This window comes from Macrobrachium rosenbergii, chromosome 13 (assembly GCF_040412425.1).
Source record: "Macrobrachium rosenbergii isolate ZJJX-2024 chromosome 13, ASM4041242v1, whole genome shotgun sequence".
In the NCBI taxonomy this organism is placed as follows: domain Eukaryota; kingdom Metazoa; phylum Arthropoda; class Malacostraca; order Decapoda; family Palaemonidae; genus Macrobrachium; species Macrobrachium rosenbergii.
This window is the reverse complement of record NC_089753.1, coordinates 18671975-18692124: the sequence shown is the minus strand read 5'-3', so window position 1 is coordinate 18692124 and position 20150 is coordinate 18671975. Positions and strand designations below refer to the sequence as shown.

Here is a 20150-nt window from a genome sequence, read left to right as displayed (position 1 = left end):
ACACACACACACACACACACACACACACACACACACACACACACACACACAAGGGTACAGCCTCTCCGTTTCTTGACAAGTCTTCAGTAAGTTTGCTGACCTCACTCCCTGCATACTTGACCCTAGCAAACCCTGTTGCTCATTTACAGCTGGGTGGACTGGTGAGCGGTAGGCCAGGAGTGGTCCACGGACCTAGCAAGATATACTTTCATAAAGTAACATAAACTTCACTTCAGCAGCCTATATAAAAATATGTCTATATACTCGTATATGTATATATAAATATATATTGTGTATATATATTATATTACATAAATCGGTGGATATGCGTGTACAAAAGCAACTCTGGTACATCTTTCCTTTCAACCTGCAGCGCCCCATTTTACATGTGTGTGTGTGTTTGTTGTGACTTGTGAGGTTATATATCTCATGCGTGTAAGGAGGACCGAACATGTCCCACCACACAGTAGACGAAATTGGTTAATGCTTTCTAATGCTTTGAGTTGGTTGCGCGACTTGGTTGAGTGGTCTTTAGCGTCTCTCTCTCTCTCTCTCTCTCTCTCTCTCTCTCTCTCTCTCTCTCTGTTCTTTTATCACAGGCTGCCAAATAATTGTATGTCTTGTATGTCACAGTAGTTCTCTCTCTCTCTCTCTCTCTCTCTCTCTCTTTTATCACAGGCTCACCAAATAGTATGTTATCACAGGCCACCAAATAGTATCTCTCTCTCTCTCTCTCTCTCTCTCTCTCTCTCTCTCTCTCTCTCTCAGAGGGGAAACATCCAGGAGAGAGGGCGAGTTAAGTTAGCCCATAGTTCCCCTCTGTCTCGCACACACTCACAACCCTTTACACCCCTTGCTATTACCCCTTTCCTCCCTTTTTGTGGAGAGAGAGAGAGAGAGAGAGAGAGAGAGAGAGAGAGAGAGAGAGAGAGAGAGAGAGACTTTCCCTCCATTACCCTCCCTGCTAGACGCAAAGCAAAGCCCCCTGTCTGTATACGCAGCTTTCACTCTCCCCTCGTTTCCAACCCTCATCTGCCTTTGTTTTGTCGGGGGAAAAGCACACACACACACACACGCACACACACACACGCAAAAAGACCCCTTTTCGGGTGATGTCGCTTGGTAGGCAGCTCTCATACGTGGGTGGAGGCGGTGCCCTTTTTTGGCTCGAGGGGAGTCCGGGGATGGGGAGGGTGGTTAGGGTGTTGCAGGAGGAAGGGGAGGGAGGGGTGGGGGATGTTTCTTCAAGCCTTTGTCTGCTATGCCAAGGCGGAAGAAGGTTTAATTATGCTCTTAAGGGTTTGTGCTTGTAAGTAGGGTTCTTTTTTTTTTATAACGGATCCCGGTGGAGTGATCTGTGCTTTTGTGTTGTTTTTTTATATATTTTTTTGTTAGGAATGGTTTGATTGTGTGTTTTTTTTATATAGAGACAAACATATTTTACATATACAAACATATATGTACTTGTTTGTATTTGTATATGTATGTATATATATATGTAGATATTATATATATATATATATATATATATATATATATATATATATATATATATATATATATATATATATACATAACATAATGATATATATACATATATATACACACATATACAAATATGAAAAGTCGTATACACAAATTCATATATATATATATATATATATATATATATATATATATATATATATATATATATACATACATACATACACACACACATACACACATTCACATACATCTACGTATATACACATACAATCAAATAAAAACTGTCGTCATACCTCCGTGGACACATGTTAATTATAACCTGTAAATGCGTTCCTTTTTCATCGCCAAAGACAAAAGTTGCAAGCAAATCAAACATAATGGACAGTTGTTAACAGCGCCTATTGTGGCGTAATTCCTGTGTGAATGCGTTGCACGCACAGCCACAGCCACAGACACACAGAAACAGACACACCTTGCGTTCAGAGTATTGATTGAGACAGAGACAGCAAGCAGGTCCACGCGCTTTCCACGCCTCGACTTGTTGCGAAGTATCAGCGCTCTCCGGATGCCTGGCGTTATTTATTTGGCTATTTGCTTCTTCTCTTTTTTTTATCTTTGATTATTTCTTATCTTGCTAATAATGTTGGTAGCTGTGGCTGTAATGATTGGTGTTTTACTACTATATTTATCTTTGTTTATTTTTTATCTTGACAGTAATGTTGGTAGCTGTGGCTGTAATGATTTTTTTTGCTACTGTATCCCATAAATGGAGTTTTATATACGATGGTAATTTTGTGCGCCCTAGAAAAACATCTTGGTACTAATTTTTTAGAATTTTGCCGTTCCTCCGTTTGTTATGCGCTAGTTTGTGATGAACATACAAACGCATACACTATATATTATACACACACATGTATATATATGTGTGTGTATGTATGTATATATCACATGTACATATAAATACACAGTTCTGTTTAAGTACTGTGAAAATATGGTACAGTGAAATAAAACATGGCGCGGTATAATAAAACAAAGGGCGAACAGTAGAGCGTCACATATCATATAGCGCCGGTACCCCTTTCCAAACAACAATGGGTCTCTTCGGAAACGGGAGCATTATTTGTAGAAGAAGAAATTTCGAAATCGCGGGCAATTAGGGGATATGGCGTCTGTCAAGTTCCTGCTTAAGTCCGAAGGATAAGGAGTGTTCATCTTTAAATTAGGGTCCAAAAATTTGTAATGCTTCTCAGTTCGTCCCTGTTTTGAAGGACTAGCGTATCCCTTTTTTTTTTCAATTTTTTAAGTTTTCCAGCCAAAGTGTCTCAGTTTTTGATTCTCTGTAACATCTCAAAATTTCAGTTGTCTCCGTTATCACATTTTCCAACTAAATTTCCTCCAAAGATGAGCTAATTAGAAGCTGTGAATAATGTCAAAATCTTTGCAGACTATTTTCTCAGAATAGGGAAAAAATAGCTCACGCCAGTCCGTCAAACTAAGGACGAATTGACTTTGTGGTTGCACCAACCACCTGGAAACTAAATAAAATCGACCGTAAGTTTTGCAGCCAATTTTAAAGAAGAACACTTCTTATTGTAGTGGCTTCGTCCGAACCTAATGAACCCCGCATCCCCTAAATGCCTGCGATTTGGAAACTTCTTGATGTTTAAATGCTGCGCCTATGCGCTACCAAGTCCATTGTTGTGTGAAGGGAGCCATAGTTACTAACAGAAATCTAATGCTTTTCTGTGGAAAATTTGGCTAAGTTTGGTCTGAAGATAGATTTCTGTTGCTTGGTTTGTAGTAAGGATTCTCTCTCTCTCTCTCTCTCTCTCTCTCATTATGGAATCATTGTCATTGCCGTCATCGTAGTAGTAATAGTATTAATAAAAATAATAATCGTAGGAGAAGTTGCAGTATTCTGTCCGATCTCCCCAGCTACTATGGAAGGCTATTGACTGTTTCCATCATAGTAGTAGAATTGGCGAGGTTTGAATACCCTCTTCTCTCTCTCTCTCTCTCTCTCTCTCTCTCTCTCTCTCTCTCTCTCTCTCTCATAATGAAGAGTCATTGTCATTGCCATTATATTAGTAGTAATAGTAACAGTAGCAATAAAATTAGTAGTTCTAGAAAAAGTAGTCGGATCTTCCCAGCTACTATTGAAGGCTATGGACAGTGGCTCCAACATACAGTAGAATTGATGTAGTTTGAATCCCCCTCTCTCTCTCTCTCTCTCTCTCTCTCTCTCTCTCTCTCTCTCTCTCTCTCTCTCTCTCTCTCTCTCTCTCATGGAACACCATCGACGCCTCCTCCGTCGCAACAGCACGCCAGTAGCAGCAGTACGAGCAGTAGTATTAGTAGTAGTAGTAGTAATCTAAATGAAAGTGTTTCTTACTAAGCATTCTCTTTGAAGTAGACGTCACAGGCGACACAATTAGAGCGTGTTTGCCCAATACAGTGAGCTGCTTGGGGAAGTTTGTCATCATTTGCCAAATAAGTTTGCTCAACAAATTGCGTTCTTTTTCCCGACGTCGCAAAGTAATAAGTGTTTGTTGACACCCTCTCGATGTGGTTTAAAGTATAATTACCTCGTTTGTTTGTTTGATATTCTCGGTTTTTTTTTTTTTCCAATATACAAATTTTCTGTTCAGTTGAAGCCTTGCTTAGCAAGTTGTCGGTCGCACGTGTTTGCTTCATATGAATGTTTCTTTTATTTAATTGTTTTTTTATTTAATAATAATAATAATAATAATAGATAGATAGATAGATAGATAGATAGATAGATAGATAGATAGATAGATAGATGGATAGTTTGTCCAAAAAGCGGGAGTATTAAACTTCATTGGTTAAGTACATCATCCACATTCCGTTTTCTTCGTGAGAGGCGAGTGAATGTTTGTTTATAATGTCGGTTGCGTGTGAAACGTACAGACTGAGTATTTTATTTCATTTTTTGTTTGGGGGGGGGGCGTATGCGAACGGCTATCCGTCTCAATTGGTTGATACGTTCAGAGGTCCGCATGAGACCTCCTGTATCCTGTTAAGTCATGCCACACTTAGATTCTACCTAAGACCAGCTTAATCTAAAACAAACTTAATCAACCAACCTTGAGCGTTCAGTGTTGCCAGAGCGAAGTCGTGGAGTGATTGAGGAACTCTGGTCGTACAGATCCTTTGCTTTTGTGCTCGCATGAGAGTGTTTCGCCATGTGCGTTTTAGCCGATAACCTACACTGGTTTTCCATAGGGGATACCGTCGCCAGTGCACCTCATGCGGTGAACTGTAGGCATTACTTCAGGTTCTTTGGAGGGTCCCTTCGGCCCCTAGCTGCGACCCCTTTCATTCCTTCTACAATACCTCCATTCATATTCTCTTTCGTCCACCTTACTTTCCACCCTCTTCTAATAATTTTTCTTAGTGCAACTGCGAGGTTTTGCTCCTGTTACCATCCTTCAAACCTTTTTACTGACAATTTCCCTTTCAGCGCTGGATGACCCCATAGGTCCCAGCGCTTGGCCTTCGGCTTAAATTCTAAATTATATTTTTTATTCATCTTGTTCCTGTATGTTTGTTTTTTTTTATGACGCCCGTTGTAGAATCTGTTTTATGTTTGTTTCCTTCTGTAAAAATTGGTTATGACCACCCATTGAGGTAAAATATTTGGTTAATATTGCATCCCAGATCCGGAGTAACATTGACAGTGACTAAGAATCGACTTCGTGTTCCGGTATATTGCGAACGCACAAAAACAAGTTACGATGTCCAAATCAGATTCAGTCATAACGAAAAAAGTTCGGTAATTAGGAGGCAAGAGGGAATTGTCAGAAAAATACAGTGTTTTTTATTGTATTTGTCAAGACCTCAGATCCAAACAGTCTTTACTTTGACAGTAAAGACTGCTTTAAGAATTTTGACTCCCTTTTCTGGTTAAAATACAAAATAATAATAATAATAATAATAATAATAATAATAATAATAATAATAATAATAATAAGCCTTGTTAAAGAGAATGACAGCATCAGTGGAATGGTCTTTTCAATTCTTGTTATTTTTTTCTGATGAGAAGAAAATAATAGAAAAAATAAAGAATAAGAGGAATTGAAAAGACCACATATAAAATCAATTCCACTGATGCTACCATTCTCTTTAACAAGTCTTGTTTGAAAGAGGGTCTCCTCCCTTCAAATAATAATAATAATAATAATAATAATAATAATAATAATAATAATAATAATAATAATAATAATAATAATAATAATGCAAATTTGAATCAGTACATTATTTTTTTGTTTGCCACAACGATAGTCTACGATTAACGAGCTCCAAGTTGAAAAATGAAAGTACCTTGGTCAGAGCCCCCTGAGGGTACGTAACGTCCCATGAGTTTGGATTCTACTTCTTGATCTGCTAAGATATTTGTTACCTGCTCTTATCTCCTTGCTCTAAAAGGACACGTTGCCGCTCTCACCAGGTGAATAAGGTCTGTTACAAGTGCTTGAGCATTGACTCTTGTGGCTGAGGTTGCTAGACTCCTAACCATGATCCCCCCCCCCCTCCACATTGTGGGCAGCCAAGGGTCACAATGAGGCCCGAGAAATGAAGGTTGCATGAGTGATAAAGTGAAGGTAAGAAGTAAATAAAAAAGGGGGAAAGAAATGAGACTTGTTGGTTGAAAAGGATTTAAACACTCTCTCTCTCTCTCTCTCTCTCTCTCTCTGGCAGCGGAAGGACGTTCGTGGAATCGCTTTTGCCATGATTATTAATCAAGAAGTTTTATAACGAGGGAAATTTAATAATACGATCAAAAATTGAGAAGGGTATAAGGAGGGAGAGAGAGAGAGGGAGAGAGAGAAATTCCAACCAGGATTTGTCGATCGAATCTTTGTTTCTTGGTATTATTTATTTCTGTTATGTATTTGTTTATTTATTTTGCCTGTAGGGATCATCATGGCCTAGAACCGATATTCATCTACTTATTTCTTTATTATGTTGTTATTTAGTTCTTTATTATGTAGTTATTTCTTTACTATTTTTTTTTTGAGGGCCTCATTGTAACTCATCTCGTCCACCAAGACCTCATCAAATTTATTACAAGTTTTGTTAATACTTCTTTCGATCACCGAGAAGGGCTTTTAACTCGGTAGCCTACCCTCTTCGTATCGGGGCTTGGGACCGTCGGAAGTGTCTTGCTGTAACCAGCAGATATATCGCTTCCCCCCACCCTCCACCCCCCTCCACACAGTATAGTGAGCAAGGAAGTGACTCAGTCAATCTAAACAGAAAGGATAAATTGATGAAGAGATTATTAGGTCGTTTGTTCCAATTTATGGTTAAATGAAAGTAATCAGGATCACTTTAAGTAGAGTCCCCTCGCCAAGAAAAAAAAAATCAGAAAAAGAATCTGTGCACCACAAGAAAATTTAGTATGAATAACAATTACATATGGTTTATACATTCATTCTTGTTTAAATTTATGACACAAAGTTTGTTGACTCAAATAATGAATTATACATATGGTAGTCAGTTGACTTTAGTGGTTGCAGCCGGTTGTGGATAAGTTAAAAGAAAATTAGAGATGAGCCATTACTTCTTCGTCAGATTAGAAACCATTGTATTATAAATGAAAATAGGGAGAGCCTCGACGAGTTGATTCTCACTCTTTCAGGTGAACCCATTCATAAATATCATTAGCAGAGATTCATCAGACACACTAATAAGAAGAGAGGAGGTGGAACTAATCAAGAGAGCTAAGAACATGCCAGTCATGGGGAGGGGGAGGAGGAGTGTGGGGCGTCAGTGGATCAGATGGATGGATGTGGTGAGGAGGGATATGGGTGAGGTGGGACTGAGGGGAGCAAGATGCAAGGAATAGAAATAGATTGGGACTAATAAGGTCGAAAGAAGAAGAAGAAGAAGGTCAGACCCACTAGAACCCTCCCTTCCCTCTAGGTCATCCAGCATCTGGGTAATCAAAATATCCCGCGAGTTTTGTCAAAAAAATCTCTCGCAAGAAGACGTTTGTTTTTTATATTTTTATTTTCATTTCATTTCCAGCTTACTGTTTTATTGCCACGAGATTTCCTAAAGAATTCATTAATCCGGTACTAGATTACCAAGCAACTTGAAGCAGATTTGAAAGAAGACTGTCTACTGCGTGACTAAGATCTTCATCAAGAAACACATCAAACTAGACGCACCAGCTCAGCTCCTTTCTTGCTTTGTAGGGTATGTGCAACCGTTGCCCCAGTACGCGCATGCGCCTGGCAGCGAGTCCCATTTTGAATCTATTCATACACATTCATACGTAGCCTAATTCCGTCCCCCCAAGAGACCGCCGTAGTCCACGGGGGAAGAAGAATAACATCGATTGTTTCCGCTGCAAAAGGAAAATGTCCACCAGATGCTGCTTAAAAGAAAGAACATTCCCACGGGGTCTCTCTCTCTCTCTCTCTCTCTCTCTCTCTCTCTCTCTCTCTCTCTCTCTCTCTCTCTCGTTTGTTAGTATAGTTCAGTTATGTGCGCAACAGTTACTCTCCCTCATCTATTGTTGAACGTATGTAAGATTATGCCTACTGGAAAATGTTTGTGAATGATTTTAAATAAAGGAAACAGACAAGTCTACATTTCACACACACACACACACACATATATATATATATATATATGTGTGTGTGTATATATATATGCATATATATGTATATACATATATATATATATATACATAAATACATGTATGTGTGTTGTATATAAAATATATATATATATACATATATATATATATATATATATATATATATATATTATATATATATTATATAATATTATATATATGTGTATGTGTATATATATATATATATATGTGTATGTGTATGTGTGTGTATAATGTGTGTAATCAGGGTCGTCATAAAAACTGATAAATAAAAAACTAAATGCTGAATAATATTACGTGGTGCACCTGAATACATACAGTAAGAGAATTTCTCTACATAAGGGCGTTCAAGAAGATAAAGATCACTTAAGCATGGAACAACTGTCAGAACAAATAATAGAACAGCAGAACAGCATATGAATCTGTCTTACCACAACCAAGATAAGTCTCAAGCGATTGGAATCGTGTAACGATAAAATAATAAGTTGTTGAATGGCAGGTAACCGTATTGAACTTTTTTTTTTTTATTTACGGAGCAATAATTAAGCCAAGATGTTGAAAAAATGGAAAACCTACGAAGATAAAAAAAAAAAAGTATTTAGACCGTTAAAAAGTATTAACCAAATAATTGATTTATACCTTGTCTCCAAGATATTCGAGAACAATTTATATTTTCATTTACTTAACAGTTTCCCAATAAAAAACCATGCCTTTTGATAAGGTCCAGAACTAATATTCATTCTGCAACTATGATTCTAGGACGTACGTTTTTTTATAATATTACAAGGAATAATGGATATGAATTTTTGCAAGTCAGTATGATGATCAAAATTCATTTTAAGTACCAAGTTCGCACACTTTATTCACGTTTTAGTCCTTTAGTTAGATATTTTCCAATTTGACCAGTACATTGTTGAGCATGCCTTACATGGAACTTCATTCATACATCCATCTGTATTTATAGAGTTTTGAACATACTTCTCACTCTGACGCTGTTATTACAACAAAATTGCCATTAAAAGAACTGGACAACTTAGTTACTGTTGTAAATTCTCACTGACTTAAAATTAGCAAGTTGTCTACGTTAAAGGCTGCTTTTTCTTTTAAGGAGGAAATAGTTTTCCCAGCTAGTTTGAAAGATCTGTCAACAAAAGTATTTGAATGTTTAAAAAAAATCGCATTGTTGTAAATCATGTCAATTTCCTGATAAAAATTGAAGGCGGGACCACACATTGATAGAGCATGAAGAAAAATTAATGATAATTTGGATCCTAAAAATCCTGCGAATGTTGTTATCAAGAAATGATATAACTACTTCCTCTTCTTCAAAGATGGATTCAGTAGAAACAATTTATCCTTGATGTTATAAATAAATACCTCTAAATCTTCAGCTAATGACCGCAGACTTATGACACAATCAACATAGAGGAGCCATATTGTTCCGTAACGCTTGTTCACACACATACACACACACACATGTGTGTGTGTGTGTATGGGAAAATTAGACTTGTGCATATACTATAAGTACTTTGAGAAGTTTTTACTATTAATTTTTGTTGTATTTTGTCCGAACAAAGGCTTCCCAGCCAAGTGTGTTGGCTTTGTTCTTACCGAGACACGGACGCATGCAAAGAATGCTTGTCTCTCTCTCCCGTTCAATGAGAGTCTCGCTGTAAATTGAAACATTGTGAGCATTTAGGATCTGAATCGAAAATGCATATCTTCCTAAAACCTCCCTAAAAGGCGGAATGCACAAGTGAGAGCGATGGGAGCCATTCTGGTATGCGCCCCATGCTATGCATTCTCTCTCTCCTCTCTCTCTCTCTCTCTCTCTCTCTCTCTCTCTCTCTCTCTCTCTCTCTCCTCCCCTGTTGCCTGAGGGTGGTGTGGGCTAGAGGGCCGACTAAGCATTCCCCCGCTACGTATGGGGACGGGGGAAGATAAATGGGGAATCTACATCCCCTCTCCTCCTGTTCCTACTCTTATTCCTCTCCTTCGTTCTCCATCCTTGTAGTCAGTCTCGCTTGCTCTTATCTTCCTTTTCACTTTTCATATTTTCTCAGTTTTCCTTTTGAGTACTTTTCTGTCTCGATAGTCTCGTATGTCGCTCCACATTTTTTGCTTTCTATTTTTATTTTTTTTATCTTTTTATTTTTGCTTGTCTTTTTTTTTTTTTTTTTTTTTACATTTTTCCCATTTTTCCCCAATTTTCTCTCCTTGCGGCTCCATCTCCCTTTTCTGTCATCGGTGCAAAATCACTGCAGGGGTGACGTGTATATGATTACACTTATCCTAGCAAGTGCTGTATATTGAATCACTTTCTTCCGGAACCTGTTAATACCCAACTTACGCACCATTTATATTTATTTCTCTATATATCTCAGTATTGCCTTTTTATATTCTTTTCTTCTAGTTCCGTGCTCTCTCTCTCTTCTCTCTCTCTCTCTCTCTCTCTCTCTCTCTCTCTCTCTCTCTTTTGTAGAATTTAGGAACTTATACCCAGAATCCAAATAAGGCCTAAAACTACTGTGATTTATACTGATTATTCTTAGGGTGCTCCTCGTCGTATTTTCTGCGTAATGTTAGATTCTTATCAATTCAGCCTTGCTTTCGAGAGAGTCATTATTACTCTTTCCGTGTTCAAAGGGCTGCTAAGTTTTGTTGCAGGTTTTGATTAATGCTTTGAAGTCTGTTTTACATTAACCGAGCCTGTTTTATCGGGCTTTGACCCTGCATTTTGCATTAACTCTCATGTCAGCGTGTGTGTGTGTGTGTATGTTTTTTTCTTCAATAATAATGACTTCCTGCGGCCCTCTACTTTACACTTGAAAACTGTATTCATTCAAAACGGCATTACATTACCTAAATAAGCTTAACTTATTCAGTATAGAAGTAGGTATAAGAACGCCACGATGCTGTTGCCTAATATTGATTTGAAGAGAATTCTACAGTAATTGTACTTATTTTCTTTCTGTGGAGAATGGTAGTGTGTTTGTGTACACAGATATTTAATGCTGTCATTTGCATGTCTTTGTTACTATCTGTTCTACATATACCAATCAATATTTATGTATAGATTACGTACAGCTATCGCAGAATATAAGTTTTTACATTCAAAACTGTTACGGAATTTACTTCCTATTTTGGTTGCTTCGAGGAAAGCTGTTATCCTTTTGTTCCAAAGTTTGGAGTAGACGAATTTCTAAGTCAGTCTCCTTGTTAGCGTCGGCGGAGTGTGAATAAAACAACGCCTGCCAGCCCTAAGAGGAGAGCTGCCGTGGTTTTATGGGAGGGATTGCTTAATGTTTAAGGGAAAAAGCTCGATTTTTATGGTGAAGTACATAGCCATTTAATAGGAAATACGCAGACCTGTTTGGAGAAATGTGTAGGATTGAAAGGAAGAGAGAGAAATGTGTAGGCTTGAAAGTAACAGAGGAAATGTGTAGGCTTGAAAGCAACAGACGAAATGCGTGGACTTGAAAGTAACAGAGGAAGTGTGTAGTCTTGAAAGGGAATAGAAGTGTGTAGACTTGAAAAAAGAATAGAGAAAATGTGTAGACTTGTTAGAGGAAATGTGTAGGCTTGACAGGGAAGACACGAAGATTGAAAAGAAGCGTAGGATTTTGGTGGAAATCCCAAGCTTTTCAAAGAAAAGTAATGTAGGTTTCTTATGGTAAAATACGTCGAGTTTTAGGAGGCCTGCATAGACTTCATGGTAATATGCACAGGCTTTTTTGAAGTAAATACAAGTAAATGGGTGAGGGGCTTAGGCTTTGTGAACATACGGAATCTAGGGATTGTTCGTTGAACTTGAAAACACTCTGGGGCTTGGTACGGGACTTTTGAGTGGAAATGAAATTTTACGTTGGAAAATCTAGTTTTCTGGGGGGTGGGAGAATACATAGGCCCTTCGTTGATTTCTTGAAAACACCTGGGGTATTCAGGCTAGATAGAAAATTCCATTGGCTTAGCAAAAAATAAGTAATAACTATCTATACACTCCAAGATCTTGGGATGGGAAAGGGAAAGGAGTTGATTTTTTGATATGGTGTCTGTAATATGTGTATTTTACCTTCTGGTAAGGGAATTTGGCAAATGGGTTTAAGTATTGTGAGGAATTTCCAGTACCTTGGTATTATTATCGGCGTACGCTAGATCAATTAGTCAGTCTTATTATAAGTGATTCCGAATAACCTTTTCATATAACTAGGATGAGGTGGAGGACTTTGGCCCACTGCTAACTTTAAAACTTCCAGCAACCTTAATATTGGATAATTATGGTACTAGATCTCTGTGATGAATACCTTTTATATATGTACTCTTCATTAATATTTTTCTTCGATATTCACCTGACTGTTTCCTTTTTTTTTTTTATTATGAGTGACTTGATTTATTACAGTTCTACATATTCGGTTTCTTGAATGCTGATTAGTTGGTTTAGTTCTGTGAATAAGAGCGTAGCGTGTACTGCACTAACGCCAAAACCAGTAACCAGTGATGTAATAAATAGAGGTATGATTATACATCATGTTTTAAGCTAGAGAAATATTTTTTGAAAGGAATGCCAAGAATGTAATTCCTGACGTAACTGCCAATTTCTAATCTACATGAAAGCGAAGTACCTTCATTAGGCGTAATGTATTGTGTTTCAGGAATTTCATACCTGGCGGAAATGAAATCATATAGAAAACCGAGAACCCGGTCATAATCCTTGTAATTTCCTTGTCGTCTTTATGCTCCGACAATGTATCTCCTTATAATTCACGTTATTTGCCTCATAATTCATGTAATGAACGCGTACTTTATCGCCCCATCGGAATGTTCTTAGTGTAATTGCAGTGATTAGGCTGAGTCACTCACTTGCATGTGCCGGTGCATTGTGGTTCCTTTCATCAGCCTCCTCAATGTGCGTTCCTTTCGAGAGGCTTCTGGTGGACATCACTTTTAATCATTCCTGTTTTCCTTCTCTTTTCAGGTATGTGTAAACTCACTCTCCGCCCAGTCAGGTCAGATGTTTTGTTTGTTTGTTTGTTTGTAATAGTTCTTTTTTATTACATAAATGCACACTATATGTATATATATATATACATATATATATACACACATTCATTCATTCATACGTACACACATACATACATACTTATGCATAAGTGTATGCGACTCTACCTTTTCACTTACGTCGAGTGTAAAGAGAAATGCCTTTCCTTTTAGTTGTAAAGGGTTGTACAGATTTACGTGGCTGTTTTGTCGAATGTACGAGTTGAAGTGGCTTTCTCTCTCTCTCTCTCTCTCTCTCTCTCCCCTTCCTTTTAATGTACGTACACAATGCGGGTCAACGTAGGTACGTAATGAAACTTTCACGCTATATATAAATTTATATATATAATATATATATATATATATATATATATATATATATATATTCTATATACCAAACCCTTTCCCCTTTGGTGAATGGGTATTATGGGGAACAACAGAAGTTTAAACCCCGTCTTATTTCAGGAAGTCTTTCTAGGAAGACATTACCCGCCTGTGTTCCCAGAGAGGTTGGCTATGAAAAAACAAAAAAAGTATGTTAGCCACCCGGGTCTCGGTAACAATTTCGAGATAAGGATAATGAGACCCGGGCCTTCTACACCGTGTCGGTGACTCACCGGGATTGACTTGGTACACATTACATAATTCACTGTTCAGGTCAGCAGAGGCACTTCTGGTTTTCACGGGAACAGAACCTAAGATCCTTCGGTAATGAGGGGAGATGTTGCCAATTGGGTAATTAGGTGTAATTTGAGTTAGTTTGGTAGACATTTCCTCCTGCGGGGTTTTCCCAGAGTGAACTCTCAGTTGAGGGCGTCCGGGGGCCTCTTGGTTTTAATAAGGCCACATCATTTTGAGATGACGTTACACTTGGTATATGGAGCCCTTCGCTAGTCGATGGTGAGGTCCCTCGAGGGATCCTGCTTCTGCTTCCGCTTCTTATCATTCTACCTCAGCTTTTACTTTTACCCCTGTGCTGCTTCTCCTGCTTCTTCTTAGACTCTGCTACTATTTCTCAAGTAGGTGCTTCTACTATTAATGCTTTTGTATCTTCTTCGGGGGATCCTGCTTCTTATGATTCTACTTCTGCTTGTACTTTTACACCTGTGCTGCTTCTCCCGCTTCTTCTTGGATTCTGCTACTGTTTTTCAAGTAGATGTTTCTGCTGTTAACACTTTTGTATCTTTTGTTCAAGTGTTTCTGCTGCCTCTGCTTCTAATTTCTCCTGCTTCTACCACTCAGTTGTTCTCCTCCCTCTGCTCCCGCTTCTTCACAGTGTGCTTGCTGGCTGCCGCTTCTGCTCTGGTGGTGCTTCTGTTGCTTGTACTTCTGCTAACCAAGGCGACGTGCTGTGGCGATGACGGCTTCCTCGGCCCTTCTTAATTATTGGCCGGGACGAAGCATGCAACACGAGGAGGGGGGGAGGGGGGAGGTCTGTCAACAGGAGTTGGAGGGAGGAACCTACCTTAGCTCTCTCTCTCTCTCTCTCTCTCTCTCTCTCTCTCTCTCTCTCTGAAAGTTCTTAACAATGAGGCTGTCATGGTGTGTTACTTTGACTTCCTACGCCTTTTCGTCACCCAGCGGGAAGTCTGCTTAATTGCTTATTGCTTGGCAAATTGTTTGTTGCGCCTCGTGTAATGCATGCTTGAGGACAGTAGCTTAATTGTCTCGTAGGGCGCCGTCATTTCCTCCTTGCAAGGCTTTGCTTTTGCTGTGTAAGTATGTATGTATGTGTATATTATACATATATATGTATACATATGTGTATAATATACATATGCATAAATATATATGCATTTATATGTATAACTGAATCACGAAGATATGGAACGTGATGAATGTATAAATAAAGGCAAATACAACGAAGCAAAAAGTGAAACACCCGAGTGGTTGCTAGGCCTTTCAACTTACTGTTCTTTACTTAGCTAAGCAAAGGGCAGTAAGTCGAATGGCCTAGCAACCACTCCGTTGTTTCTCTTTATTATATATACATATGTGTGTGTGTGTGTGTGTGTGTGTTTATTTAGAACTAAATCTGTAGTACTGAGTACAGAGATAAAACGAGAAACGACCACTAACCAATAAACCAGAGAGAGGGCCATGGCACGCACCGAATGGAAGGAAGGGCATACTGCAAGAAAGAGAGATGAGGGAAGAAAGGCTAGAGAGAGAGAGAGAAAAGGAGGGAAGATAGGCCAGTCCCAGAAGGAAGATAATCGATCGAAATAAATTTTTCCTCCATGTCAGAGGTTGGGGTGGGGTGGGGGTGGGATTGATGGCGTGGTGGGGATGGGGTAGGGAAGTGGAATAAGGAAGGGGAAAAAATCCTGATGGATGATGCAGCCCGGGAATTAGTATTGAGAGAGAGAGAGAGAGAGAGAGAGAGAGAGAGAGAGGAGAGAGAGAGGCTATTCCTGTGAAGGGAATAAGTTTTTCGGTTGTTGCAGTGAAAGATACACGATTGGAATTGTTGTTTATAATTGACAAAAGTCAGTTGAAGAAACAAAAGGAATTTTTATTTACAAAACTGCAACACTGCAAGGCACTGTCAAAGACTAACAAAACGAATAACGTATTTAACAGAAATTAGTGAAACATCTAATTATACACAGGGAAATTTATAATCATCATCATCATCATTTTAATATTTCCGTTATTAACTCATTTTTATTATTATTATTATTATTATTATTATTATTATTATTATTATTATTATTATTATTATTATTATTTGGACACTTCGCCAACTGCTAAAACCCTCTGGCCAAAGATTCGATTCTAAATTCTAAACATGAAGTTTCAAACATTTTTCTCTACAAAAGCATTTATAAGAAGATTTTTATAAAGATAAATGTTTGAAACTTCGTGTGTAGAATAACTTGAATCGAATTTTTGGCCAAAAGATTTCAATAAGTAGCTAAGTTTTCAAAACAAAAAAATGAATTAATAATGGTATTATTATTATTATTATTATTATTATTATTATTATTATTATTATTATTATTATTATTATTATTATGAGACAAGGCGAATGACAACAAACTCGTAATTAAATATCCTTGTGAGTAATTAGATGTTTCATTAAGTTTTATCAAATACACTTTCGTGCCCTAGAGCAGTTTTCCATATAAAAATTCCTTTTGATTTTCCAGTTGACTTTTATTTGTTATTTAATTATGTTTTTTGTCCCGCATAGTTCTTCTGCCTTTCATTCTTTTTCTGCATAGAAGACAAAAAAAAAAAAAGTTGAAATGATAAGTGGACGAGAATGATAGGGACTATCAATATATTATAAAATTCCTTTTTCTTTTTCAATTGTTTTATTTGTTTTTGTTCAATTATCTGTTTTCTCTTTTGTCCCGCATAGTTCCGCTGCCTTTCAATCTTACTCTATACAGAAGAAAAAAAAGAGTAAAAGGTAAGTGGGCGTGAATGATAGCCAGGAATCTTAAAAGATCATAAAAGTTCATATTTTTTCAATTTACTTGTTTGTTATGTAATTATCTGTTTTCTCTTTTGTCCCGCATGGTAGTTCTGCATTTCAGTCACACTCTATATAGGAGACAAAAACAAAGTGTAAATGATAAGCGGGCGAGAATCATATCCCAGAATATTAAAATACCATAAAAATTCCCTTTATTTTTCAATTGACGTATTTGTCTTTTATTTAGTCATCTGTTTTCTCATTTGTCCCGTATAGTTCTTTTGCCTATCAAATCTTACTCTACGTAGAAGACTAAAACCAAAGTGTGAAAGATAAGTGGGCGAGAGTAATATCCAGAAATATTAAAATACCATAATTTTTTTATTTGTTTGTTATTTAATTACGTTTTTTTTTTTTGTACCGCATAGTACTTCTGCCTTTCAGTATTGTTCTATATAGAAGGCAAAAAAAAAAAATAAATAAAATAAAATAAAAGATAGTGGGCGAGAATAATATTGAGGAATATTAAAATACCATAAACATGAATCTGTTCTCCAAAGAGAACAGTTTATGGTTATGGTCCTCGTTTCATTCGAAGGGAAGCAATGGGGTGTCGAGGGTCCGTTCAACAGGTGTCACCATGGTCAGCGGCAGCAGCAGCGGTGCCAATAATGATTTCGGGTGTTGGGGACCAGTGTTTGGAAGCACGGTCAGGCGACTTGAGGTCTCTTCTTCGACAGATATCCTTCCTTTTAATGTACCTCCGTTCATATTCTCTTTCTTCCATCTTAGTCTCCACCCTCTCTTAACAATTGCTTTCATAGTGCAACTGCGAGGTTTTCCTACTGTTACACCTTTCAGATCTTCTTACTCTGAATTTCCTTTTCAGAGGTGAATGACCTCACATCCTAGCGCTTGGCCTGTAGCCTAAACCTTTTACTCAGTTCAATCAACAGCTACAAAGTGCATGTTGTAAAAATCACTGACATAAGAGAGCCGATACGGAGATGGTTTGGGCATGTGGTGAGAATGTGTGAGGAGGAAGGAGTGAAGAAGAGTTGGATGGATCCTGTTAGAGGTAGAAGGTCGAGAGGATAAAGTGATGGAGAATCTGGAGAAGAATAGTTTAACAGAAGATGATGCTGTTGACAGAAGGAGTTAGAGACGATGCATCAAGGCAACCGACCCTTCAGCTTAGGGATGACGATGGGGATGAAGAAGAGATGCCGATGGGATGGGCAACCGAATGCCCATTTCGGTCATTTGTGTTCGGTACAGTATTGTCATATGGCTGTGGCCATAAATAATATGGATTATTATTATTATTATTATTATTATTATTATTATTATTATTATTATTATTATTATTATTATTATTAAAAACAATTCCTTTTTCAACGGCATTAAGCATCACCATTGTGGAATCCTTCACCATTATTATTATTATTATTATTATTATTAAATTATTAAATTATTATTATTTATGTAAATTATAGAATTTGAGTACAAATAAAATAAATTCCAGGAGCTTTCGAGAGCCTGCTCAGCTCCTTCTATTGAAGACATGAGCTGAGCAGGCTCTCGGAAAGCTCCTGGAATTTATTTTATTTGTAAATACAGTAATTTTATAAATGTGATTTTGTATTTTATAAACATATTCATGGGATTGTGAAGAAGATTTGCATTATTATTATTATTATTATTATTATTATTATTATTATTATTATTAAATAAAAAATTATTTAATTATTAAATAAAAAAATAATTATCAATATTATTATTATTATTATTAGCAAATGAGGCCATGTAGGTACACAACACAGAGCAGCCATGTAGAGGGAAATAAACCTCTGACCATCAAGCACTGACAAAGGGCTGCATAATTGAGGGAATTATTTCATTAGCTCGACCAGTCACATGACATGATACAGTGGATCGCTTCATTAGGCCAAATGTCACAAGCCACCACCGCCGCCAGCCTCCTGTGGAGACTGCAAAAGGCTCTACCTATGTTTCTTTTCACACACATTTTCTCTCTGGAGAGGTTACCTTCAGATGGGCACAGTCCTTGGGTTTCCTTGCTCAAGGTTTTCTGCAGCGTCCCTCCGGCCCCCAGCTGCAACCCTCTTTTCATTCCTTTTACTGTACCTCCGTTCATATTGTCTTTCTTCCATCTTACATTCCTCCCTTTCCTAACAGTTGTTTCATAGTGCAGCTGCTAGAGCTTCCTCCTGTTACACCTCTCAGGCCCTTTTGGTGTCAGTTTCCGTTTCAGAGCTGAATGAACTCATAGGTCCCAGCGCTAGGCCTTTGCCCAAAATTCTGTTCCATTCTCGGGTGTCTTTGAACGTTTTCCGGGATGAGGTTGCGCTGGCCACGTGCCTCTTTTTATCTTGGTTGTGGTCCACTGCAGTTAACTAGCTATCAGGTATGAAGCTCACTACTTTAGCCCACCGGGAAACGTTTGATTTTTATGGATTTTTGTTTGTGCTAGCCACAGAATAAAACGTGAATAAGGTTACAAGATAATAACAGGAACGTTAAACCATAACATTTTAAATTATTCAAGTGGAAACGATAAATTGCAGAAAACGTAAGAAACTAAAAAAAAGCTCGTCAACCCTTAATTTTGAAAATGTTATGGTTGTCAAATGTAGTGGTGGTCACATTAACAAATTACCCTTCATTATAGATGATAAATGAGACAAGAGGAAATGTTTCTACGACTGTGGCCTTATTTACTATGGAGCCATCCCCTCATAGAGAATACGTAAGCCGTATTGGTGAATTCGGGCAGAGATTGGTCAGTTTCCAGCGCAGGTCGAGGCTTTAGCACACCACTGGATTACCGGGTCGATAGCAATTCTCGTCTTCTTTCATCCTGTGCAATGGTAACCTTATACCTTATCTAGCTCATGCCCTAGGAAAACGACAAATGCCAGAAGACAGGTTAAGAAGAAAAAAAACAGTGATATATATATATATATATATATATATATATATATATATATGTATACTGTATATATATTTTATTTTCGTAATTTTTTCTCTTCCGCGTGCTTGATGAGTCATTGGCTTCCCAACTGATCCGGCCTCCACATAATAAAAATTGTATATATATACATTATATATATATATATATATATATATATATATATATATGTATGTATATATACACTATATATCGTTGCATCATATCCGAACACCTAGAACCTTTTCCTCTCTCATACTTAAACCAAAACCAACGTTGTCTCCTATGTGACAAGATCTGAAATGAAGACTCTCTCTCTCTCTCTCTCTCTCTCTCTCTCTCTCTCTCTCTCTCTCTCTCTCTCTCTCTCTCTCTGGTCTTTAACTTGACAGTATCGACGACACGGAAAAAAAACGAGAGGAAAAAAATGGATGTGTATTAAATATCAACTGAATTGGCCGGACGGGTTTAGTTTATTGTCCAGGTGAACTTATGGTATTAGGTCACAGGGGTCGAGTGACACGGAGCAAGAGAGGGTGGGGGTGGGTGGGGATGGCAGAGTGAGTAGAGAAAGAGCAAGGGAT

At 37.7% G+C, this 20150-nt stretch overlaps 1 protein-coding gene across 5 annotated transcripts in view; it reads left to right on the top strand.

Moving 5' to 3' along the window:
• The window catches only part of LOC136844945 (glucocorticoid-induced transcript 1 protein-like), a 226763-nt gene that overhangs the window by 161122 nt on the left and 45491 nt on the right, over nt 1–20150 (top strand). The window contains exon 3 of one of the 5 annotated variants that reach the window (XM_067114361.1): nt 13110–13140. The exons of the other annotated variants lie outside the window; for them this stretch is intronic. The gene's annotated coding sequence lies outside the window, so the exon portion shown is untranslated. The remainder of the gene's footprint in view (nt 1–13109; nt 13141–20150) is intronic. 5 annotated transcript variants of the gene reach the window in all.